General features: G+C 47.1%; 1 protein-coding gene across 7 annotated transcripts in view; it reads left to right on the top strand.

Moving 5' to 3' along the window:
• The first annotated feature begins 19,282 nt into the window (after window positions 1-19,282).
• Window positions 19,283-26,882, top strand: part of PPFIBP1 (PPFIA binding protein 1) — a 102,088-nt gene continuing 94,488 nt past the window's right edge. For all 7 annotated transcript variants that reach the window (XM_058806069.1, XM_058806066.1, XM_058806067.1 and 4 more), the window contains exon 1: window positions 19,283-19,375. The gene's annotated coding sequence lies outside the window, so the exon portion shown is untranslated. The remainder of the gene's footprint in view (window positions 19,376-26,882) is intronic.

Raw genomic sequence — 26,882 nt, 5'->3', positions numbered from 1 at the left:
AGATCCATTCCTGGAGAAATGATCAGGGTGGGAGAAAAGAGGGTGTGGAACTGCTGGGAGATCCTGGAGAGAGGAGAGGATCCAAGGGTTGGAAACAAAAGCTGTGGAACAAAGCCTGAAAGGGGGCAGGGGAAGGAGGGAAAGAATCCCTGCTCCAGGAATCCAGCAGGGGCCAGGAGAGGATCATTTTCCATCCGCCAGCTCCTGGTGAAATCCTAATAATGAAGGTCAGAGGAAGTTACCTGTTTGCTATTAGGTTTAGAATGAAAGGTGCTATTCCAGAGGGGAATATTCACCTGTTAAAATTCTGTTGGATAAAGAAAGAGTGAGGAAGCAGCTGGGGAATGAACAGGTGGATTTTTGGTGGATTCAGGGGAAGATGTGGCAAGGGACTCTTAGGTAAAAAACACCTCATGGCTGCCACCAGGAAGAGCCCCAACTGCCCTTCTTTCCAAGCTCTGACATTCCAGAGGGGTGACCAGTGGTTAGCACATCCCTTTCTGTATTCCTTAGATGCCTAGTGCCTTGTTGGGAAGAGATAATATTTGGAACTGAACAAATCCAGGGATGTAACTCCTGATATAAAGCCCTGGTGGCTCAGGTTCTTATATTCTTCCCAAACCCAACAGAGGGAATCCTGGAGGAGGTGGAAAACACTGTCACTCTGTTGGTGGAATTCCTGGGCAGTGGAAAGCAGCAGAAGCAGGAAGAACAGAGCTGGAATCAGACTCCAGCTGGGTACAGCAGACACCAAATCCTTTGGAATTAGCACTAGGCAGGTGTGAGAAGAATTAATTGCTGAATTTGTACCACATGGATTCCTGAGCAGGATCCCAGCAGGGAAACTCCATGAGAAGATCCAGACTGGGGACTGTTCCCAGATGGGAACAGTGAGCCTTGGAATTGTCTGAAGGGAAGAAAGAGGGATCCTTTCAGCAGAAGGATCAGCTGTCAAATGGAGATGTTACCAGAAAATTACTCAGAAGTGTTTAGTTCCCAAGCCAAGTCAATCTCCTGCCTCACAAGGCTTGGAAATCTAAGACTTCTACTAAAGCTGGCTAAAAGTGGTCCCTGCTGATGACTATTAAAACAACTAATTTAAAAGGAGGCAGGACTGGTTCAATACTCACTGACCATCTTGCCAAGATCAGAGTTCTCTGCCCACCAAGGACCCAGCAACCAGCAGGGCCATTTCTCCCACTCTCCAGCAGGGACCTCCTCCCTCCACATCCAGGGAGCTGCAGCCACTCAGGGAACACCAGCTGAGTCCTGGCCTGGGAACAGGAGAAGGACAAGGAATATTTTTAAGTCATTCCAACCTCAGCAGTGTCCAGACCTGGCAGAAAGCACTTCCCACACCACTCTTGGAATTTTCTTCCGTGTCCCTTCCAGCTTTGGAAGATTTCTTTTGGAGCCTGACTCTACTTGTGCAGTTTAGAAACTGCACATCCCTAAAGCATTCCCTTGGGAACATGAAGCTTTCCTCGTGCATTTCATTTCTTTATCCCAAATATTTTCCCTGATTATCCACAATCTAAAAAGAAAAAAATCTCCTACTTTCCCACCACTGATTCTCTCATTTTTACTTCAAACTATTTATTTAATGGAGCTTTTCTCAATATCTGCCCCCACATCTTTCCCTACATGCCCACTACTCATCACCTCATCTTTCCCTGGAAGTGTTAATTCTCTACTCTTGGAGTCAGGTTTTGCCTCCAAAATTTTCCCTGCCTTTCCACTACAGAGTTCCTCATTTTCCCCCAAAAATATTCATCCTGTCCCCTACAGATATATGCACAGCTCCATTCCCTTGGGTCTTGCCACTGGTCACCAGAGGGGAAAGATCAGTGTCTGCTCCTCCTCTTCCATTGAGCTTTGTATACATTTGATTTGCCAGGTCTTTTAGGAATTTTAACAACACTTTTTTTTTTTTTAATCTGCAAATGCAGTTCCAGTATCAGATACTGCTTTCAGTATCATTGAAGAGATGATAAAGCCCTTATCAAACAAAAAGCCAGGTGAGCTCAGTGTTGTTTCAGCAGGGTACAATCAGCTTCTAAAGGTTTGTTCTGAACAGCTCTGGGCTGCCCACACTTCATTCTCCATGGAATTTGTGTTCCAGCCCCTCGGGCTTTCAGGATGCCCCTTCTGCTGGGGGCAGCAATGGACACAGGCTGACTCCTAAGAACATTGTGGTGGGAAGAGCTGCAACAATTCTCCTCTTTTGGGCTGCTCTGGTTCAATTTGCAGATTTCAGTTTGATTTGTGGATTGCTGCCTGTGGAGCTGGAGGAGCCAGCACAGAGTTGTTTCTTATCTTCTGTCTCTCTGTTACTCATGATCACTTAGGTCTTTATGACAGTGCTCCTTCACGAACCCCCAGCTTTAGAACTTTTTAAATCACAACAGTTGTCAGAGCTGCCTTGCTTGTGGTTTATTACAGTAATTTACTGCCTGCTCCTAGATTGTCTTGAAAAAAATCCAAAACAATGTATTAATCTCCTGTGGCAATTTTTCTGTATTTTGTATCCAAGTTCTGCAAGGAATGTAAAGTTTCCAGTATAAAGACACGTGTTGTGTATGTCAGAGATCAAAGGTAATTATTACAGGATTGTTACAGTTGCTTTGGTAAATAGCCATGGGAAACACTCCCATGATGTGGGAGCCTGCAGATAACAGAAAGATCAAATGGAATGCAACTCCAGATGCAGCTGCAAGAAACATAAGTTTTTCACCAAAAACAAAGTGGAGAAGGGGGGCGGGTGGCAGAAAGTCAGGACAACTACTTACATAAATAATCTAAAATACAATTTACTCCATACTGCAAGCAAGATACTTGTATGAATGTGTGGAATGCTGCTCCCTCAGCTCCTTTGGGATAAAGCAAAAGGGGATGGATTGTTTGCTCTTCTCTCTCTCTCTCTCTGTCCATCTTTGCTGCATTCAAACCAAGTATTTACTCATTCTGGTAAACTTTCTCATCATGGGCACTCTCTGGTGTTCCAGATTTGATGATAAGGGTTGGCAACTTTTTAAATGGGGAAAGGGATTCCTGACAGTAGCTGGAGGGGAAGGTATTTCCAAAAGGATTATTTTCCTACTTAGTCTATTACAGAACTGCTGTGACTGTCCCATCCCTGGCAGTGTCCAAGGCCAGGCTGGATGGGGCTCTGAGCAGTCTGGGATAGTGGAAGCTGTCCCTGCCCATGGCAGGGGGTTGGAGCTGGATGAGCTTTAAGGTCCTGTCCAACTCCAGCCATTCTGTGATTCTCACAGGGAGTGAGTCTTTAAAAGTTCAGAGTTCAGACATTTCAGTCTCATGGCAGGATGCTTTTCATAGGACAGAACTAACCTGTCCCTAAAGCATCCATCAGGGGTCTCTGGATGTGGCACTTACACACATGGTGGCCTCGGCAGAGTTAGGTTTGCAGCTGGATTGAACAATCTTGAAGGTCTTTTCTAACCTAAATGATTCTATAATTTTAAGAATAAGTTACAGATGTGGGTGTGGGATGACCAGATTGTCTTTTCCCATCAAGCGATCAGGCTTTCATAGGTAATTTCATTTGGTCACTGATGGGCGAAGAATTTTATGGCACTGTCATCTGTAATTCTGTGAAATGCCCAGTTTAATCTTGTGTACAACAATGAATGATTGCACATTTCCTTGTCATTAAAAAACCTGGGAAGCAGCTTCCAACCCTTCAAATTCAAATGGAGGATGAGCTTTTGTTTCTTCTGAAGGTTGAGTTTCACTGAGAATGCAGACCAGAATTTGCAAGTGTTTCAGTATGTCCCAGGTGAACTTTCACATTGTAATTGATTTATACTAACAAAACCTGAGTGCAAACTTGACCCCACTGCACTCAGGGAGAGTCTTTGCCTTCAGCGTGGCCAAGATCAATACTAAGAATAATTGCAAGGTAGCTGTTGAAACTGAAGTTCAAGGTAGAAAAATGGGCTGGGTGTAAATCCTCTCTGCAGTCCGGCTGTATTTTTTCTCTTGTTCTTCCTCTGCAGTTATCATTGCACAGATTTTTGGGCATTTAGACATATAAATCAATATATGTTTATAATATATATTTAATTCACACAGGCTGCAGATGAGATTATTGTAACAGAACTTTGTCACTTTTAGGCACAGTAATGCATCTCTTAATAATCCAGACTTTCTAAATGTAAAGCTTCTTAGGAACTGAGAGGTTAAAGTCATGTACAGCTGTTAATAATAAAGAAGAAAAAAAAATTGAGCAATGCTCACATACTGCACTCAAGGTCAGTGCCACAGGTAATGGCTCAGAGAACAAGTCAGACCCAAAAACAGCATTTGGGCAAGAAGTTTGTGTCAAAGCAATGAAATTGGTTCACATTTCACATGGTTTATTTCATAGAGCTGGAAATGGTATAACCAATATTTTTTATAAACAAGCTCTTAAAAATTACCTACTGTGAATGGGAGGATGTTGTTTATTTTTTAAATGATAGAGCATTTTCTTGCAGAGAAGATCCCTGCTTTCCTGATGCCACTAATGATGTGATAATGCCTTGCAGTGCTGTCTTGAGAAAGCCCAGGGCTGGTTCAAGGCAGGCTCTTTGTGTCTGGCACAGTACAGGACCATCAGCACAGCAGTGAATCCCAGGAATAATCCAGTTACAGGAGCAAAGCCCACCAGACCAACTCAACTGGCTTCTCTCCCACCACCCACCTCCAGATCCAGCTTGGGATTCTTCACACAGCACTCTCAGGATGGTGTAAACATTGCCTAGAAGCATAATCTGGCAGATATTTGAACGTAAGTAGCTTTTATTCTGGACTAGCTCTGTTAGAGTTATCCCCACGTTTAAATAAATATTTATTCTTGGAGTGTACATGGTAAAATTAAACTCCACAATTAAATTGCTGCATTAGTTGGTGGTTAAGTGGAGACTCGTGGCAGCACAGTAATTCTGCACTGAAAGTTTAAAAAGAGACAAAATAAGAAAAACAGGTGGAGCCACAGGCAAAAAAAAATAGCAAATCTTTACAACATTTTAACTATACTGAGATATTTGTAAAATTATAGAAAACGTAAATATAAGTGATCTATGAAAACTTAAATAGCAGTGATCTGCACCTCAACTTCAAACCTACTTTGATTTTTAACACAACAATTTTAGTTGAAATATTTCTCCAAGAAACACGCAGGATCATTGACATTAGGAAAATATTTGTAACATTTTCTTAAGAATGGGTAAACACTAAGGAATTGCTGAGTTCTTTCTGCATCAGAGACAGCACTTGGGAGTTCAAGGGCCTTTTGCTGAAATTCCAGGACAAATATTACTGGTGAGCTGAGGAGAGCTTCTCCTATGGAAATAGCAAACTTGGCTGCAGAGCAAAGCCAGGATAAACATGTGGATTCAGCCATCATTTAGCTTAAGCAAAGCCACACAAAAATAGCTGCAAACTTTACTGAGCAGATGTGCCTCCCCTTCTGTCAACTTGGGATACCACTTCCAGATTTTTAACTTTGCCTATTGGTTCTCATTGTTACAGCCATTCTTATCCTTGCTGGGCATTTTTAGTGATGAATTTACTTTCCCAAAGCCCACAAACTGAAAAACAAGTCTTCTAGTCTTGCCTGTTGAAAGTGTCACTGTGGTAGGAATAAAGGAAAGATTCCTGGGGCTAGAAGGAGACTGAGGAAGGTAGCACACTCCTGTTCACAAAGAGGAATGAGGCTCTCCACAGAAGGGAAACTGATCACTGGCTGCTGAAGTTGGTGGATTTTCCAAATTGGTGACATTTCTATGTACATGGGAATTGTGAGGAAAATTCTGACTAACGGTGGGTTGGGATTTGAGTCACCCAGCTGGGATTGCTCCACACATTCCTCAAGCCTTTCTGTGGGAAAGGATTAGTTTAGTACTCTCCCTTGGCTTGTGTTTTCAGTGTTTAATGGAGTGAGGTGGTGCCTGTGGCCACAATTCGAGGAGAAGTGAGGGTCTGACCCTCTCACACTTGACAAATATATCTGCTCTCCAACCACTTGCACATACCTGTGTTATTCCACATGCAGCAAGTGTTGGTGTAACGATGAGTCCAAATTAAAACAGCCACAAACTCAACAAGACTGACACTTTAGTGTTGAGTGTTGTCCTGCCCCCAGCCTCACTGGGTGGTGTAGCAGTGGTAACTCAGTGTCTCACCTCATCTGCCTTCTGGAACAAGGAGGATTCCAATGGGTTTCTGCTTAGTCTTATAATGGGAACCCTGGACTTAATCTGCAAAATCTCATTATCTGGCTTTTTGTTTGGGGTGATTTGACAGTGCTGTGGCAGAATTATATCACTTAAATGAGTGTAATGCTGAGAACAGGAATTAGGCCATCAAATCTGAAACCCTGCTAAGATAGCATGGGTGTCACTGCTATTTGGAGCTCACCAAATCCCAGTGATGTGGGGTTCACCTAGAGTTTGGGAAAGGGAGGTCTATGCTTCTTAATCTGTTACTAATGCTGAAATAATATATGAAATAATAGATAATGTATTAAATATATATATTATACATCTAAATATATTCATATATAACAGATAATATATGAAATAATAATAAATAATAATGCTAGTTTGGATCCTCACTTATGTAGCAGGTTGTTAGTCAATGGGTGCTATGCAGAGGAGTAATTTATAATTCTTGGTTCTGAGACTCTCCAGGTAAAGGGTAATCCTTTCCACTGGTGCTTCTGAGAGCAGGCAGGAAAGAAAAATGCTGAGCTGAGACAAAACAAGGTAGGAAAACTCAGATTTTTGTTTGAAAAGCAGGACCTTGAAGCTAACATCAAGAACCTATTTGCTATTTTCATTGGCAGGATAAGGCTGAAATCACCAACCATGCAAAGCTCAGTTTCTCATAAAGTCCCATGATTTTGGGTATGGGGCATGAGTGAACTGTTCTGACTGCAGTAGCTTTGCTTCTTGGCAGTGGCTGGGGAGATGGATGAACTTCAGTGCTTTAACATCAGTGTCTACATCATCATTTGTCTCACAATGGCTGCTGAGAGCTGTTCCTCAGCCTCACATGGAGCTGGAGCAGGCTCCATGGGCACACTTTGCACTCAAGGATGGTGTTGGTGCGGATGCTGTTGTAAACCCATGAAGGAAAAGGAAAAAAGAAGGGAGCTCTTTCCACTGCTATTTGTATTCTGCCTTCCATCACATATACAGGGATACTGAGTTCAGCCATTGTGCATTTTAAACAGCGAGCCTGGTGTTGGGATCTCTGTGTTTAGTCCTTCAGCTTTGCATCCTGGGTGACCTTTGGACTTCATACATTGTCTGTTCCCCACCTGTGAAAACACAGCCTAAAGCACTCCACACTTCAAAGGCCTTTCCTTGAGAAGAATCGATTCATTGTTACAGTAAGAACAATCATAAAGTGCTCAAAGCTGAGGGAAGGCTTCTCCTACCTGGGAAGGCTGCACAGATGGAGAGTTAATAATTGCCAGATGTAATTACTGTCAAGCTGAGGCTGCCTTTCTGAGCAATGTACAGGGAGTTAATGCCATAAGGAAATCAGCATCACAGCTTGTGCTGTGGCTCAGGTATGGGATGGAAAGTTGTTGCCCCTTTGTTAATGAATTGGTGTACCATTAGGATAAAACAATAACGAGGAGCATCACAGAACAGTGGAGTGTCTGGACTTCAAGGCCTGGAGAAGTCAGTTGTTTCCTGCTGCTGGCTCTCCTTGCCTGACAAGGAATGCTGCTGCAGCCTCACAGTGATGATTTTGTTGGTGGCTCTTCCTGAAAAGCAAAATAAGCACAATGAACCAAACTTGAGTCTGAGAAGCTGAACTTGCAAGCAGCGCACCTTTTTTCAGCTTGATTAATTAAAATTTAATCACTTGCTGGGACACAGCTGCTGATAGAAAACCAGCATATGGAACTGATCTGTGATCGTCTGAAGAAAATAAGAAGTTGTGCACACATTGGCCCTGCACTGCTGGTACATCAATCACTGTTTATATTTAAAACTCATCAGATTGACAGAGAGTCTAAGTTCTTACTGTGACTTGACTTTTGAAGGTTTTTGGAGAAAATGGCATGTGGAGATGAGCTTTGTGCTATCTATAGGATTTCCTGTCTCACAATAGCTCACCCAGCTGTCTTCTGTATAGCTGAATATGCATCCCCGAGTAATGATGCACAGAAGATGTAATTCTGCAGTGCAGCACAGTGCCAATGGCAGCTGTAGATTTGCTGTCCCCCCATGTTAGTACAGAACACAGAGGCTTCAGTGTCCCACTATAAAGAATTGTGTGGTCATAGCACCCTTCTTGCAAGTGTACCTGGGTCATTGCTGAGCTTGTACTTGTAATTGTTCCCTCAAGTGATTTTAGCACATTCCCTGTGGTGTGCAAAGTGCAAATTGATGTAACAATCAATTCAAGCCTCTCTCAGGCTGAGAGAGGCTTGAAATCTCTTGGAGAAGGTCGTATATAGAAATACCTGATTCTGCACATTTCTCTCAGGGGGATGGAGCTAACCTCTGTTTTGCTCCTGGCCTTGATCACAGAACAGATGGAGCTGGAAGAGACCTCTGGAGACCATCCAGTCCAAGCCCCCTGCTCGAGCAGGTTCACTTGGAGCAGGTTGCACAGGATCACATCCAGATGAGTTTTGAATGTCTCTAGAAAAAGAGATTCCTCCACTCTCTGGGCAGCCTTTTCCAATGCTCTGTCACCTGCAGAGTAAAAAAATTTTCCTCATGTTCAAATGGAACTTTGTGTTCCAGTTTGTACCCATTGCCCTTTGTCTTACCACTGGGCACCACTGAAAAGAGCCTGTTGCCCTCTTCTTGACACACGCCCTTAAAATATTTGGACATATTGGTAATATCCCATCTCAGGTGTCTCTTCTCCATTCTTCTTCATCAGTTATTACTATCCAGACAGCTACTGTGAGATATATCTTAGATTAAGGGATTCTTTTAAAAATCCCAGCCTTTACTAAAAGAGATTCCTGAACTGGAACTGGAACTGGACTGGCTGTAAACAAGGACTTCCAGTGCCTTGTTTGCAGCCAGTCACTGGGCTGAGCAGTGCTGCCCTTGAAAGAGTCCTCCAGAACATATCCACCAGGCAGAGCTCAGGTTAGACCAGATGGTGGTCCTGATTACCAGAAATAAGTGGGAACAGAAGATGTGTGTAGCATCTACGGTGTGTGTAGCAGAAGCTGGCAATGTGCAAGGAACCTAAATGTCTCAGAGGGAGATCCTCCCTGGTGCTGCACCTGCTCCCCAGGTCACAGAGCCAGAGAAATCACAGCAGTGGCACTGTCACCCAGGGAAGCCTCTCATTTAACTGACAGGCAGAGATGGCCACAGAGACAGGTGAATCCCCAGCGAGGGCACTGGTGCACACACAGGGAAATGTTATTCCAGAGTTTGTCCTAGCTCCAGTTCAGAAACATCCCCTGCAGATCTGCCTGCTCTGCTGGGTAATGCTTCTCTTTAAATATCATTCTGTGCTAGCTTGACATTTCCCCCTCCTGCCAGCTACAGAGCTGGTCTAGAAAGCTGGAGGGGCTTTTTTTTTGTGATGTGGGAGCATTGAAGCAGAGAGGCAGATCTGCTGCAGGGCACCAAAAAATAAATGATACCAGCCCTCACCAAACAGAGTGCAGATGGAAATTTCAGCTGTCACAGAGATGTTCTTGTTCCTCCTGCACCAGCACAGTATTTACCTCACCAAGACAGAGGCCCTCTGCTGTCCTGCAGCTGTAGGACCTTGCCTTCAGAAGCTGCTTGTGTAGGTTTCAAATCTAAGACAAATACCTACAGCAGGTTACAACAACGGATGGAGGAGAAAGACAAGCCTAATATGACTGGAGGTTGCCATTTTGTCTCTTGGCATCTGTTCTTGCTGTGATTTGTTTCTGGTCAAAGATACATTATCTTTGTGTGCTCAACGCCCTCCTTATCCTGCCCTGCTGGAGGAGCTGCTGCCCCTGGCCCAGGCTTTGTGAGGGACATGAGGACATATAAACCAGCTTTTCCCACAGTCCTGGAGTCCCTGGAAAGGGTGTGTGTCCATCTGAGGTGCACGTGAGCACAGTCCCTCCCAGCCTGGAAGGGTGTTGTGCTTGTCCCCCCTGCTGGCTTCCTTCCAAGCTCCTTCCTCTCATTCTCATCCTCCCCACAGCAATGGCCCATGGAGTCTCATTCAGCCATTTCACAATAGCACTGTATTGATGCTGGAAGTTCAGATCATTATTTACAGAGATTGCTTCCCCTGTGACACTCCAAAAGCTGCTGGCAGCCCTGCACAGCACTTGTGCCAGCTGCCTTCCCAAGGAAAGCAAATTCCAGGCTGATCAGTCTTGAGACCTGGGGCAGAGAAGGGGATGTGAGCTCTGAGCAGAGCAAGATCTCACTTCTGCCACCCCTTTTTGGCTGCTTTTGGGTTGGATGAGACAAATGTTTTGAAACTGCCTGAAACCCGTGTTGGTTGAAGTCACCTGGGGCCCGTGCCAGTCTCCCAGCTCTCCTTTGATGTGTGTATCCCAGCTTGTTAATGCAGGAGCAATCAGCTGCATCATTTTCATGGGAAGCAGGAGGGCAGCTTGCCTTAATGTCTTCCTATGTGCTAAATATGACATGTTGAATTTAAAAATGCCCCCACACACTTCATGCAGCTTTGGTAGCTCACTGTGGAGGCCCACACTGATTGCTGCAGCCCATGGGGATTCTGTGGGCTGAGTGACAATGGGGGACAGGAAAGACCTGTGCTTTTTAAGTCCTTTTTCCATCATACTTTATCATAAGAAATGCAACATAGTTTGTTCCGTGTTACTGGAACATCCCCATGATCTGCTGTGTTTGCAGGAGAGGGGGAGTTCAGTTTGTCCCCTGCAGGGACATGCCCTTGTATCAATGTTTATTTATTAATTAATCTGACTAACCTGGCAGACCATTACAGGCCTGCTGTCCACAGAAGAACCCATGCAAAGCTCATCACTGTATCTTTTTCATAAAACATAGCTGGTTTAGACAGATCATTTCCAGGTGGTGAATCAAAGTGCTTGCTGCTGGTCAGTACCCCTCGAAACCTAATCCTGAGGAGAGGTGGCACTTCCAGTCCCTGCTTTTATTCACCATTCAGCCAGAAACACAAGCTTTTTGTGGGTAGTCTCCAGTTAGTTTCTCAGCTTTAAATTTGTTGCTATTCCTCTTTCAGATTGTTTAGCTTGTTCAGCTCCAATATCCTTTCTGCACATGTAGAAAAATCCCTTTTATCAAAAGCTGGTTCACTTCAGCAATTCTTCTTCCAGATGTTCAGATGGTAATTCCATCAGCTGGGCTGATTTTATGTTCTTTAAAACTTTAGTAGCAAATGTTCGTTATTTTCACCTCGAATTTAATTTTTAAATATATATATTAAACTTATATTTTAATACTCAATATAAAAAATTCACTTTATTTTAAATAGGCTTATATGTTAAGTATGCTATTGAATTATTAGTGAATGCAGCTTAAGTATTTACTTCTGTATATGTAAAAATATAGATATATGCTTTAAAAGAAGGCAGGATTTTTAAAAATCATCCAGTCTAAACTCCTGTTTCCCAAACACTAAAGGGACTTTTGTGTTTGCAAAACACTTGCCAGAAGATAACGATTACTTCTGACTTGTTCTATCTTAAAAGGCAAAATATCATTCCTCAGATTCCTGAAAACTGAAACATCTTTTAATGTCCCCTGCACGTGATTTGTGTATAAATTAAAGGCCTCATATTGTAAATTCCTGGGGTTTTTTTTGTTTTGTTTTTTTTTTTTGTTTTTGTTTTGTTTTTGTTTTTGTTTTTGTTTTTTTTTTTGTTGTTTTTTTTAATTTTCAGGGGTTTGTGTACAAATATAGCAGTGCTGTATGAAAGTACACAAGAATTAATCTGAGTAAGGGGAAGTGGAGACTAAATTATTTGATAATGCTGAAATAGTTCTTTCCAGAACCCAGGATTAGAAAAAATACCCATAGCACTGACTTTGATCACTTACATTTGAAACTTCTTTAAAGAACTTTTGTAAGAGAAAACTATTCTTTTAGGAACCAAAGCTGCTTTTTTAGAAGAGGGACACAGCTGTTCTCTGAAACTGAAGCAGACCTTCTGCTCTTGGAGGCCTTGGTGAAACCTGCTTGGTGCACTCTTACCACTGTCTCTTTAAAGGAGTTCTCAGGAGCTTTTGGCACGAAGTCAAAACATGACAGGACTGCTCATGCAGGATCCCTCATGCCTGTGCATTAGCAAATTGGGCATTAATGAGCTGATAGGGCTTGTAAAGTTCAGCAGGAGGCATTTAGCTGAGCAGAGCTGACTGCCGCAGGTATTGCTGTGAAACTCAGCTGCCAGAGGAGGTGTGGCTCCCATCCTCAGCAAGGTCAGGCTTGGGGTGGCATTAATCTCATCTGGGATGCATGTTTGCATTAATCTGATCTGAGATGCATGTTTCCATTAATCTCATCTGAGATGCATGTTTGCTTATCTGCCCTTACGTTGTGCTCACCTGCTTTCTGTGCCTTCCTTTTCCTGCTGCATGTTTGACCTTTCATCGCTCACAACGTGTGTTGCATCCACGCTGTTCTTGTCCCTGTGCAGGAGCTGCAGTGGCAGCAGGACACATTAAATGGATGCAGAAGGTACAGCTGAATGAGACACAGGGACCCTGCAGCCTGGCAGAACTCCTGTCCTAGCCTTCACCTCCTCTCTTAGTGTCCACCACCTTTTTCAGGCTAATCCATGGATGAACACATGTGCATTCCCATAAAATAGCTTGATGTTTACATTGTGATTTTCATATTATTTTGCTTAGCTGCTGTTCTTGGAATATTTGCTTTCATGAAAATCCTAAATATCCATCTCTTCATTCTGAATACATTGCTGTGTTTCAAAATGTTAAAAGCAACTCTATGTCAGGGGTGGAAGTTAGAATGTTTGACCAGCTTTAACAGGGACGTTGTTGAATAAGTGCAATCTGAAAAAGCAGAAGAAATTCTTCACTGTGAGGGTGGTGAGGCCCTGGCACAGGTTTCCTGGAGAAGTCATGGATGCTCCATCCCTGGAAGTGTTTCAGGCCAGGCTGGATGGGGCTCTGAGCAAGCTGGGATAGTGGAAGGTGTCCCTGCCCATGGCAGGGGGCTGGAACTGGTCTCTTCCAACCCAAACCATTCTGTGATTTGATGACATCCAGATTTCAATTTTGTAATGACTTCAGTGAGATATTCAGGCATTTTTGCAATAGGAAGAGGCAACTATTCCTCCAATTCACAGGCAGACAACTGAAATTCAGTCCATCCTGCACACCTTCTGGCAGGAATGCTGAAGGGTGATTTTAGTTTTTACCCCATTTGTCTCATGGATGGTCCTCAAATAGTTTGTTTTAGGTATATAATGTAAATATTTTCATTTTATAGGCTTAGTGAAATTCTAGTTATAAACTATTTCTATCAGCCATACTCAATCAGACATTACTTATTCCCCACTTAAACAAAATCCCTTTGTTCCTTCTTCTACTTAGCCTTAACACAAAAAGACAGGGCTCACAAGTGAAGTGAAGAATAAAGATAATTTTGATGTCTTTTCTAACCTAAAAAATAGGTATCTTCCATGAATGAAAGCTTTATTCTCCACATCTGTTGAAAGGGGGAGAGAGAGAGAGACAGGGAGATCAAAACCAGTAGTACCTAAATCAGTGATCACCATTTCTTTGTCCTCCCTTGGAGCTGTATTTTCCCTTGGAGCTGTCTCTTCTTTCAGGACAAAATAATCTCTATTTTCTGGCTGTCTGTCACTTTGCTCGGAGCATGCCAAGCACCCTCCTGACTGATAGAGTGAGACAGCTCAGTGACTACTCCAGTCAGCCCCTAAGACTTCCCTTATCACTTCTTGTCTCTCCAGAGCAGAAAATTCCAGTAATCTCAAGTGATTAACTTGCTTGGGTGCTGCCACCTGATTGACTCAGCCAGGGAGCCTGGTTTGGCTTCCCACCTCAGTGAGTCACCAGCAAGAGGCATTTCCAGAGAGGTCAGTCCGGGAACAAACGATGTGAACGCATCTCTTGCAGATGGGAAGCAAACGCAGTTCCTGCTCCCGTCTGGGCAGGATGCTGTCGCCTTCCTCCGCCGCCTCTCAGCCCGAATATTTCAGGAATGTCTGAAGCTCGTTGTTTTCCCCTCCCCAAGGCCACCGAAAGCCTGAGCCCAGGGCCAGGCTGGCCGAGCCGGCTCTGACACTGCCTCATTGTGCGGCTGTGGCGGCGTGCCGGGCAGCGACATCCGCGCTCAGCACGGCTGCTGCTGCAGGGAATGCTCGGGGGGACCAGCCCTCTGCAGCATCACAGCCCCGCCGTGGTGTTTGAGATTCTCCTCAGAAAGGTGCTCCGTGCTGTCCCGGTGCTGGAGCGATCTGGGGAGTGCCTGTCAGCCTGGCTCTGTCAGGACTGTGGAATGACGGCCTTGAGCAGCACTTCAGGCGGTTCTTCATTACCTGCTCGAAGTTGATGCCGAGAACAAGCAGAGATGTGCTTGGGTATCTGAGAAACTTCAGGAAGATATTCACACGATTCACCAGGCAATGGGGATGTGGAAACTCATTTTGAAAGGAATGAAAGCAATATGTGCTCAGAGTTAGTGGGAAGTGAAAAGTGAGAGTTATGCTGGTGGCTGGAGAGCAAAGCTTAGGTGTGGGATGTCATCAGCAGCCAGGCATGGATGAAGGGTGGCAGTGAGGTCAGCTGTGATTAACAGTGTGCGTTGTGCAAGGGATGAGTTTGGCTGTGGCTAGAAGGAAGGTCTCCTCCAGATTAGGCAGATGCTACAAAGGGAGTTTCTGTTGTGTCCTGCTGCATCCAGCACGCCTGCTTTGCTCTGATAACACTTTGCTGTGCTTCACAGACTCGGGTACGTGCCTTGCTGTGCCAGCCACGTGTGTGCATTGCAGTGGAGAGGTGCTTATCTGGGACATTCCAGTGTGGGGGCTACCAGGAAAAGTTATTGCTGGCACCTCTATGCCAATTCCTGACTTCTTTGCTGAACATTTTGTCCTGTGTTTGAAGTTAAACACTTTGAGTACCCAAAGGGTTTCTCTTCAGCTCCATCGAGCACTGACTATACCAGAAATCCTCTCCTGAGTGTAAGCAACAATTATCTGCTGATACTGAAATGGAGAGAATGCTGTAACAAGTACAGGTATGTGAACCAATGAGGATTTCAGCCCAGTTAAAGTGCACTTATACCTAAATTAGTGAGTGGGAGACCTCCAGGGAGAGGAAAAAAAAAGTTTGGTAGGCCTACAGAAATTTAGGAATGTAAAACTTTCTCAAAGCATAACCTTTCCTGTCCTGCTTTTGATGACAGCAATGATTCAGAGTAATGGGAAGACAATGGTCTGGAACACCCAATCTTTTCAAGCAGTTGTGCTATTGCCATGGTATGGATTCCTCCAGCTGAGCCTGATGTGATTCCTGCTCATGTCAGGAGGTTTTCTTCTGCTCACATTTTACATAAAATATGCAGCATCTTCTGATTTGTAACACTGCTCTTTGTGATTTCCACGTCCACACTGACACATCTCTGAGGTTCATGCTGGAGAGGTTTCTGAAGTTAATTACATGAGTATGTGAAATTTTATGGAAGTTTCCTTGTCCACTGGAAAAGGAACTGGAGTTTGCTTTTTCTTGATTTTCAGGGGTTAATTACACAAGGTTCCAGATCAAATACACAAAACTGATCATCTGAAACTGGGTACCCAAAACAGTCCCATGCCCTGGGGCAGATTGGTCACTTCCTAAACAACCTTCTGCTTCTTGGGGGGGTGGAACCAGAAACTTCAGGACAGAGAAACTTTAGACCAGAAAGTGCAGCAGAGCCAAGGCAGGACAGCATCTCTTCCATCAGTTCAGCAGCAGGCTCACTGTGCAGGGCTTTTCCTCGTGTTTTCAAGCACTGTGGGAAGAGCCAGGGATGGGACAGCCAAGGTCAGAAGTTTGACTGTTTCAGGGGTACAGTTTGGGAGCATTTTGTACTCAGCTGCTCTGGATTATGAATCCTTTGGGCACTGAATCTCTCCTGTCCTTTTTAGGAAGGGATTGGAGAGGAATTTAAACACAAGGAGAAAGGTTCAGTTATGGATTTGACAGCTAGAAATCGTTTGTGCAGTGCTTTGTCCCAGGACTGAACATGGTGTCACACTGAAGCTCAAGGCCAAAACAGTTTGCTTTGTAGGGTATTTAACAATCAGGATACTTCAGGCAGGTGAAAACCAGGACAGCTTTGACAGCCCAGCTACAATAGCTGGTCAGAAGAGCAAATATTTTCAAGGTAATGGCTTGTAACAATAAAACTGTGCTGCTGCTGCTGAGAGAGTGAATTCCAGCTCCCTCATGTGAAAGAAGCTCCCAGGACAAAAGCACCATTTTCTCTGCTTATACCTCCATCTGCACAAGGTGCTTTTCTGGCACTACTCTGCCTTCAGAGGATCTTATCACAGCCCTGACTGACACAACTGTGCCAGGAGAGTCAGTGGTGGAGCCCTGACCTGAAAACACCCTGGCTCTGCTGCGGGGTTAATACTTGGCTGGAAATAAAGAGAGGGAGTCACTGAGTTCACTTTGTGAGCTGTCCTGAAGCGAAAGCCGTGCACAGCCTGGGTGGGAAACCACTGTTCTTTGGGAAGGAGATCTCTCAGCTCTTTCAGCTATTGCCTTTTGGGGAACTGGTTTGATCTAAAGGAAAACCTTTGGGGCCCAACAAAGTGATGAATTTATTTACAAGAAGTTCTTAAGAACTGGCTGTAATGTACATGGCATGTTATTGTGTTTCAGTGCCTTCCTTGCGAGCTAGCACTGACAGAATCACAGAATTGTAGCATGGGTTGGGTTGGAAGGGACCTCGAGGATCATCCAGTTCCCAGCCCCTGCCATGGGCAGGGACACCTTCCACTATCCCAGCTTGCTCAGAGCCCCATCCACTGCCAGGGATGGGGCACCCACAGCTTCTCTGGGCACCCTGTGCCAGGGCCTCACCTGGCCCTGAAAAGGGAAGAGTTTTTTCTTAAAATCACCTGCTTTGTGACAGGGATCTTGGAGCTCATCTGCTCACGCCACTGATCCTGAAAATGAACTGCACTAGGACACTACTGCTGGCTGTACCACGCTGTGAGTGTGTGGGAGATGGGATGTACTGCCCAAAGAAAATCCTGTCACAAAGTGCACACTGCTCCTTCAAAATGCCTCTGACAGCTCTTGAAATACTGGGCTTAATGCCATTTATTGATTTGTAACCACGGAGACGGTGCGTGCTCCCAGTGCAAAGTGAGGGAAAAGCTCTTTTCCTTCACCTCCTCATGGAATGAACAATGCTGGAAAATGCTCTTACTCCTTGTAACATCCCCAAGCCTTCACAGGAGGGACCAGCACGTTGTTTGCCTTCTCAGAGGTTGCTGCATTTTCACAAAGGTGGAGAAAATCAACCATTCCTTGCAAACCAGCCTGGAGCAAAAAGGGCTACGCTGTTCTGGGAGATGAGAGATCAGCACACCAGAAAGCCTTATCAGAGATTTGTCTTAACTTGCAAAGGTATTTTCTTTGATGAAAGAATCCAAACAGTTGTTTGAAATGTTCTGTCTGCCGAGATTTGTTTTCAGACAGATCTCTCTCATGCCATCCTGACAAATGAAGCCCTTCTGCATTAGGTTTTTTAATAAAAATCTTCACTTTCTGAATTAAAAATTAAAAGCACAAAAAACACAATCAACAAGAAATTCAGTTCAAAAACAAAGGCTGAAGAATAGTGGGTATTTGTTCTGAGTGTTTGTTCTTGGGCAAGTCCAAGCCCAGCCATTTCAGGAAGGATGGAGTGCTGGAGTGGGATCCCTGTGATTCAGCCTGGTGTGACCTGGAGTGTGATCAGCACTCACCCATCAGCTGACAGCAAACTGGTAACATTTGCTGGAGAACTGATGAAAATTTGAGGAAAATTGGCAAAAAGACCAGCTGTAGAGCATCAGAACCATAGGTAGGCATCAAAGTTTTGAAACAGAGGTACTAAAAATAGAAGATACCAAAGAAACCCAGGTAGGCAATTTTAAAATTGCCTTTCTTTTCTCATGGTCTGAAACTTAGTCCTGCTGTTTAACCTGAAACACACTGGAGCTGTATGGACAACGTGACAGGCTGGTAACTTGCCAGAAAAAAAAAAAAGTGGTTTGGATCAACTTGTCCTCTTTGCAAACTGTGCTTAAAAAGCAAATGATACCTTCCCACTTTTGCTAGGAATTCAAAATGTTTGCTTTCAACATGTCACCAATACTTTTCCCATTTTGAATGTAAACTTCCACTTTGCATGTTATGGTCAGAAACAGAGCATAAGCAAATTGTCTATCCCATGAACAAAACATGAAAAGTTTTCTCTAACCCAGCTCTTGGAGAAGGGATGGGAGAAAGAACTTTGAGTCAACTCCAAACAAAACTGAGAGTTAGTTGGCTGAACCCCTTGGTCTGATACTTGTAAAACTGCACTCCTGAAAGAGCAGCATCTCAGGCCTTTCTGCCATGGAGCTGGTAAAGCCGAGGCTGGTTTTTGGCGTGGGTGCTGCTGGAGCGCACTGAATCCCTTACACGGTAGAAATGAGAGTGTAACTAACGCTTGTGCAAATGTAGCGAGGATCAGTGCATTAAAACCTGCCCCACGTTTATGCTCAGCACTGAGGCAAAGCGCTGGCATGGGTGCACTGCAGATTGAACCAGGGTGTCACTGGGTGCTGCCTCCTGCAGCACCGGGATCGCTGCTCGGGGGCCGCGGCCGGACCCCTTCCCTTGCCGAGGAGCGATTCGGGGCATCTCGGGCCGCTCCAGCACAGCAGACACTCGGGGACATCCGTCGGGATCCCGAGGTGGGCAGGGAAGGCCGAGTCCGGGGCAGAGCACCCTGGGCTGCTCCCAGGGAGGTGGCGGAGTCGCGGTTCCTGGGGCTGTTCTAAGCCTGGACGTGTCGCTTGGTGCCAGGGTGAGGTTCGCGCCGCGCTGTTCGGTCACGGGCTGCGCTCCGTGATCTCTGAGATCCCTTCCAGCCTCAGCGATTACCCGTGAGGGGCACTGGGAACTCGGCCGCTCGCACCACCCCACGCCGGCTCCCTCATGGCCGGCCCCGGCAGCGGCGGCGGGCGGTGCCTCGGCCGGGCGGGGCAGAGCGGCGGCTCGGGGCCGGTCCCGGGGCCGCGGGCGGAGCGGGGCGGAGCGGGGCGGGCACCGAGCGGAGCGGCGCGGGCGGGACGGCGGCGGGGGCTGCCCGGAGCCGGCGGAGGCGCGGCCGCCCCGGAGGGCTCTGCGCGGTTCGGCCGCAGGTAAGGGAAGTTCGCGGGACCCGCTCCGAGACCGCTCGGAGCCGACGGCGGCAACTTGGTGTCCCGGCGGGATGAGCCCCGCCGTGCCCTGCCCCGGCGGCTCCTCCTCTGCCGCCGCCAAGGCCCGGGGCCCCGGCAGCGGGGCCGGAGCCGCCCCGGGCCCGGGGACGGGAGCGCCGCGTGTGCCCGGGGCGGGGAACAGCGAGGGGGCAGCGCCGCCACATCCCGCCAGCCTCTGTCCCCGCTCCGTGTCCCTGTCCCCGTGCCCCGCCACATCCCGCCAGCCTCTGTCCCCGCCTCGTGTCCCTGTCCCCGTGCCCCGCCACATCCCGCCGGTCTCTGTCCCCGCTCCATGTCCCTGTCCCCGTGCTGTGTCCCAGCCTCCTGCTCCGCCTGTGTGCCCGTGGTCCCCCCTGCGTGTCCCTGTCCCCCCGCCGCCTCCCAGTGCTTTCAGGGCTCCCGACCTTCTGTGCCTTGTTTCTGTGCCGGACCTGACGGAACTTTTGGGGAAGTTTTGGGGAGAGGTTGGCGTTCTCCGGTTTAATCTTTTCAGGCTCTAGTAGGACGCTTCACGCACTGGCGCTGTGAAAGTGCAGTTATGAGTTTTATCTAGAGCTAACAAATGTGGTTTGATTTAAGGCCTGGGGTTCTTACATCCTGTAATTATTTTTTCGAGGTCTGTTTCTGTTCGAGCCGTGACTTCGCCCGGCTGAAATCGCTGTGCTCGCTCGCACCGTGCTGGTGCAGCTGGAGCTGTAAAAAGCTGCTTTGCACCTCCGTGGCTGTTCCTGGGGGGGAGGGAAGCTGTGCTGCTGGACGCTTGGCTGTGCTGTAACACGTGTGTGCTCCCTGTGTGAGTGAGGAGCACAAGGAGGAGTTCCAGGCTGGGCTTGGCTGTGCCGAGCCTTCCGAGGCTCTGCAGGCTCTCCTCTCCTCACTGCGGCCCGGGCACAGCCGCTGCCAGCAGCGCCGTGTGTCGGCTCTGTGCGATTGCACCGGCAGCACGTTGAGCAATACAGGAGTCGCTGCATTCCAAAAAGTAAACAGCAGAAATGGGTCACGGAGTGGGAATATTCTCCATGCTTACACCGTGGAGCTCTGGGGATGAAGATGTCCCAAAGTGTCAGCTCGGCATTTATTGCCTCTGTTAAAGGGAGCAGCTGTATGTTGAGGATTTACATTTGTGAAGGATGTAGGCAGAGGTTTAAGTAGAACTGGTGCTCTCAGTGAGGCAGCATGGCAGGGTGGTTTGGGAAGTGTTCTGGAAAGTAGGGAAGCAGAAATCTGCTTCAACTCTCTGTTCCAAGTGCAACAAAGATTCCGGCCTTCTGATTTCAGCTCACTGAGAAATAAAGAGCCAGAGCACTCCCTACTTTAGCTTAGTACCCATCCCAGTGGAGTTTTGGATTTAGCACAGCTTCGTGAAAAGCTGTATCAGAGATCAGCTGCTGGCAGTGACAGTGACTGTCAGAGCTGTGCTGTGGTGCTCACATGAGGATTGATGTTCCCATGGCAGGAGGGTGAGATTGGTGTTTCTCTCCTCCCGAAGGCAGCGGGAGCCCCACCTGTTTGCCTGGCTATGAGGGGGGCCCTGAGGAGCAGATTCCCTTTTCAGCAACCCATCTCCTGCCCTGAGCCCTGGGATTCCATCCATTTGCTGCCTCTGGGTGTAAGAGTTGTGCTGAGGGATGTTGAAGTTGCTTTGTACTGTGCACTTGTGTCTGCAGCCGATCCAGGCTCTGCTTGTCCCTGACACTCAGGGTGGAGCACCTTGAAGCCAGGGCTGTCCCAGGGGGCAGGAACCGTGGTGAATTTCACCTTTTTTGCCTCCTTAGATGCAAGTCCGGTTTCCTTTCTGGGTTGTGCTGTCAGGGCAGTGTGACACACGCTGCAGGAAGGAGAGGGGAGCCGCTGGAAATGTCTGTGCAGGTGCCCAGGGAGGCTTTGCCTGTGACCCGTGGCCACAGGAGGGTAATTGTTAACATTCCTGAAATGACAGCCATTCCCAGGAGACTGAGGTTCCCAGGTGGTGCTGCCGGCCTGGCCGGTCCCATTGGTCCCTGCATGAGCAGGACAAAGTCTGGTCCCTGCTCACTGGCCAGCTCAGGGTGGCCTGAGGACAGGCAGGCCTGTGAGTGAGGAGGTGCTCGGTGCAGTGTCCTTCAGGAGGCTTGGTCTCCTTAATCCATCCGAGTGGGGCTTCTCTGATGTTTCTCTCATCACGTGAAGGAACGCTTTCAAGGAAGTGGAAATCCTTCCCCTGAAGAGCTTTGAAACCAGCGAAGGTTTAGTCACTTTCTTATTGCTGCCATTGCATCAAACCGGGCCTTTGGCTGGCTGAGCACGGGGGAGTTGTTGGGAACTCCTTGGAGGAACTGACTGATTTTCTTTGTTGTGCTTTGTGTGCTTTTTTCTGGGAAGGTGGAGGGAACATGGAGAGGGGCCCAGATCCCATATCTGGGACACATGTTCCAAAAACACATCCCTGACTCCTGAGGTGGTTCAAAAGGAGTGCAAAACCCCCAAATGCCTCTGACTGGGCAGTCTGCTGTTTTGCAGTAGTTTTTAACAGAGAAAGTAGGGGCCAAACATTAGGCAGGATTTAGGTGGGTGATAAAACACCCTGTGGTGTTAGGGGTGGTCAGTAAAGCCCGTGTCCCACTGTTGAATTTGCATGCCCTTCCTTAAGGAGGTGCTGGTAACTTTTGCCTCAGCTGCTAAATGGTGATGTGCAGGTTAGGTTGGTGTATCTGAGCTTCTTCTTGTACTCACCTTGGTGATTGTCAAGGTTTCAAAGCAAAACTGAAGTTTTGTGGCTGCTTTCAAGAGTGCAATTATGAACTGACCCATTTCTGCCAGGCCAAACCACATCTCTAAAGTTACAGAAGCAAGGAATGGGTTTATTGGAAGGTTCAGGCAAGTTTTGTTGTGTTCAGTCCTCTTGAGTGGAAGGTGTGCATGCAGCTGTGCATTAAGGATACATAAAACCACTTAATACCTTCATAAGTAAAACTACTTAATACCTTCCTGTACTTAGGCTGAATAGTGAACCCCTTCCCCCATCAGTAATTGTGAGATCTCATTAGTCATCCCATTAGTGACTTTGCTTTTGAATCCAGCCCAGGAGAGGTGAACTACTGTTTCCTTGCCTCATGCTTACTGCTGGTGTTTATGCCCACATGTTTATTTAACATTTACTATAAATTCCCATCCTGGCTGAGTGAAGACAGGGTGATTATTTAATGACAGCTTTAGAAATCACAGGTAGCCCTTTGGATATGTCTGGCTTGCAAGCATTAACCTTTGCATCACACAGAAGAAGCTTTGTGCTATTCCCCAGAGATTACATCTCTTTCTCTGTGTTTGGAAAAGTTAGCATCTAATCCAGAATGAAAACTTGGTCCTCTTAAAGGTCAGTGTTGCTCTTGCCATGTGTTTGATATCTGCACTTGTTGTGTGTTTCCATTTTGAAGTGACTTTAGCAGAGATCACGGTAAGTCCTGACATCTCTCAGTAGGTCTCTGGTGGGATCTTTGCTTTGGATCTTTCTCTCCCTAGGGAGGATGCTTAGCTGGGAACATACCTTGAGATGTAGGGAGTGATGCATTTTTATATTCTCTCCTTTTTATTCCCCCTCCTCTCTCTCACAAATTGACCTGTGTATTGACTCAGCTCATACTGAAGACAGTGGCTGTTTGTTACTTTTCTAGTAGTGCTTGCTGCCAAAACAGTACTTTATTTGTGCTTAAAGGATGGAATTTTCAGTTAATAGTTCAGTCATCACACTGGATTCACAGTGGCTTGCTCAGGCTGTGTATTGGTCTTGCTATGGGCACATAGAATTTCCTGGTGCCCTTTAGCTTCCAGAGCACTTTGTTCCTCTGTGACTCCTGCCGTACATGAGGAACGTGTGCTGGGTTAAAGCTTTCTCCCTTTTCCATTGGCTGGCCTTCTGTTTCTGTTAAAAGGCTAAAGTAAACCAATTGTGTAAAAAGCTGATTTCTTTCCTCAGTGGAACTATATTTAGATACAAGATTTGCAGCCCATTGTAGCCAAAGCCTTTCTGTTTGCTGCCCTGCCTGGGTCATCTTTATCATTAATCACAGAATGCCAGCATTTGTTAGGTTGGAAAAGACCTCCCAGGTCAATGAGCCCAACCTTTGACCAATCCCCACCTTGTCATCCAGCCCAGAGTACTGAGTGCCACATCCAGCCCTTGCTTGGACACCTCTATGGATGGGGACTCCAAACCTTCCTGGGCAGCCCCTTCATGCCTGACCATACTTTCCATGAAGAAATTCCTGCTGATGTCCAACCTGACTCTTCCCAGCACAGCTTGAGGCCGTTCTTCTTGTCCTGTCCCTTGTTCCCTGGGAACAGAGCCTGACTTCCTCTGGCTGCCTCCTCCTGTCAGGGAGGTGTAGAGAGCCAGAAGATCTCCCCAGGCTTCCTTTTCTCCAGGCTGAGCCCTCTTCCCAGCTCCCTTGGCTTCCCTTCATCAGACTTGTGCTCCAGCCCCTTGCCCAGCTCCGTTCCCCCCTCTGGACACGCTCCGGCCCCTCAGTGTCCATCCTGCAGTGCCAGGCCCAGCACTGGACACAGCCCTTGGGGTGAGGCCTCCCCAGTGCCCACATGTGGCAGGGGCACAGTCACTGCCCTGCTCCTGCTGGCCACACCATTGCTGGCCCGGCCCAGCAGCCATTGGCCTTCTCGCACACCTGGGCAGGTTCTGAAGGAGGTTCAGCTGCTGTTGACCAGCACCTCCAGGTCCTTTCTGCTGGGCACTTTGCAGCTACTGCCCCAGCCTGGAGCATTCCAACAAGGGAGGCAGGTGGAGAACTTGGGAAATGTTTGGCTGTGTAATCCAGCCTTGCCAAACCAATGTATCTGCTGGCTGTGAGTGCTGTGAGTTCCTGCTGTGGAGTGCTTGATCCCTTTGTGCTGACAGAGCTGATACCTCTGCGGAGAGCTCCTCCCCAGAGCTGCTGGCTGGGGGGAATTGTTTGTGGTGAGGTGAGGATGCTCCTGTTCCCTTCTGTGCCTCTCCTTCATTAAGCAATGCGAGTTTTGTCGAGGAACAGCACCAGAGGCCACTTCAGTCTTTGGCTTGTGGTGTTTGAGAGGAGATAAAAATAACAAACCCAGTGACTTTGGGCAGCCCTTGGCTTACATTTTGATGGCAATCCCTGTTCCAGCAGGCACAGTGTTGTAACTCTTGCAGGAATAAAATCCCCTTGCCAAATGGTACCTGTGCACAAAAGGCTCTGTGGTCAGGTGTGCTGATGCAAAAGTGAGTTTGCACTGGCATCTCTCTTTATGGGCTTTCCCCTAAATATTAGTGGAGAACTGAAGGCTGAGACTGGAGCCGTCTGCTGCAGCATCTGAACTCCCAAGTGGAGAACTCTGTGCTGCCAGGCAGCTGTCAAATTGTGTCACAGATGGGAAAAATCTGATAACCACTAGTGTGAACCAGCATCTTTGAAATCCAACAGTTCTCGTGGCTCCAAACGTGATGGATTTGGGAGAAGAACTTTGCTTTCTTGCTTTGTTACAGACACATCAAAATAAGAGGAAAGTGTAATGGTCTGGTCTTCCCTGCCTTGTCTCAGACTGATCAGTTCTGAAGCAAAAGCATAGGGAAAAACAGGGTACATTTTATTTGTCAGTGTAGAATTTACCCCACATATTTCATGGGCACTGCAGTGGTTGTGAAGGAGATACAACACACACAGTTTATGGTTGGTAACAGAAAAATAACTGTAAAATAACTGTAAAAGTGTACAAACTGTGGAACAACCAATCCCCCAACCTCCTCATTCTCAGATCTTTCCCTTGTTGTGCTGTGTTATGGAGGACAGAAACAAGAACACACGTGCATTTACCCAACCAGCACCGGGCTGTGTTTAGGGGATGAGGGAGGGCAGTTACTTTCCTGGGTGCTGAGGCAGCTGTGCACACAGCTGTCCATCTGCTCTGTCAGCAGGCGTGGCCATGGGGCTTCTCTCCCAGCTTTGTGTTTCATGGGCTGAGTCTGTCCAAAGAGCTGAGAGTAATCCAGAGAGGCTGTGTTGCTGAATCTTGACTTCACATGCTCCCTAAAGGGTGTGTGTACTCACTGGCTACAGTCAGGTAAGAAGTTTTGACAGAAATACAGCCTTTGTGAAACATGTGAAAGGTGTGAGTGTTGTTGAAGGAAATTAGCTATTTGGACTAGCCCAGGTCATGTAGAGTATAAAGGATGGAGAGAAGCACCTCCATCCTGTTTGGAGGCTGGTCTCCATGTTTTTGCGTGTTGTGAGGTTGGCGTGTGAAGATGTCTGTAGGATCAAATTAAGGTTCTGCAGAGTGTAGTGCTGCTAATTAATGTCTGTCTTGAAGAGCAGGTGAGAAGAGTACCTTTTTTGTGAAAACACCCTGAGCTGTGGGTGTGTTTCCAAAAATAGTTATGATCTCACGTGGTTGTAGCCCTTGTGATCTTGGGTTCTGTGCAGCTTTGCCATGTCCTTACACAGCTGCCATGGGTTGGTAAAAATCCCTCTGGCCATATGGAGACTGTCAGAGTCTGTTCTCAGGCTTGTTTCAGGTGGGCTGCTCCTATGGTAGAAGTGCTGTGGAGACGGGGAAGGGAGTAAATGCCTTGGGATATTCTCAGTGTGAGGGTGAGCAGGTATCCATAGATGTCAGCTGTGTGGTTGTGTTTTGCATGATTTTGGAACATTTCTCGTGTCTTGAAGCATCCATCTCCTCTGCTCTCCTGGTTTAGGTTTTAGACCTGTGCTAAAAGTAGGGTGGATTCATCTATGTCCATCCCCAGCCTCAGGGGGGAGTGTACTGTCTCTGAGAGCTGCTGTGTGCAGGATGCTGGGGCAGGCAGGGGTTGGGGTGTGGGTGAGGCTGTGGCTGTGTGGGAACAAGGAACATTCCTGGTGCTGGAACCTGCATTCCAAGCTGAAAAACGTGTGGGAGGTGGTGGTTTGATGGCCTTGATGCTCATCCTTTTTGCTCTCCCTCATGCACTGGAAGCATCTCTGGAAGACTTTTGTTCAGGGGTGGGGGAGGGATGGTACACAGAGCTTCCTTTGGAAGAACCAGACAGACATTTTATCCTCCCCAGGAAAAGCAAGGTGCTCCATCCCACAGCTGACAAATCCCTTGTGTGATCTGCACCCTGGGGACCTCTGTGCTGTGAGGGGGAACCCCCACATTGCAGCTGGAGGCTGAGGCAGCCATCCTTAGTGACTTCCCTGAAGGTCCACGTTCAAATGTCTGTTCTCCTGGACCTGGATGTGCATCTTAGGCAGTGTCATGGCATTAGTGGCCTGCAGAGAGGGAGGGAGGAGGTTGGAGCAGCCAGGGCACACTGAGTGTTCCCCACTGCTGCCCACAGCTGTTGGTACAGTGGAGCAAGGGTCTTGCTGAAGAAGAGGGGGTTGTGTTGAGCAGCTGGTCTCCAGGAAAAGCTTGTGGCAGCTGGGTGGCTCCTGATTGATTCAAGTGCTGGCTTTGT

The sequence above is a fragment of the Ammospiza caudacuta genome, chromosome 5, assembly GCF_027887145.1.
Source record: "Ammospiza caudacuta isolate bAmmCau1 chromosome 5, bAmmCau1.pri, whole genome shotgun sequence".
NCBI classification, from domain to species: Eukaryota; Metazoa; Chordata; class Aves; order Passeriformes; family Passerellidae; genus Ammospiza; species Ammospiza caudacuta.
Note: the sequence above shows the minus strand (reverse complement) of the source record. Positions and strands in the feature narration are given on the sequence as shown.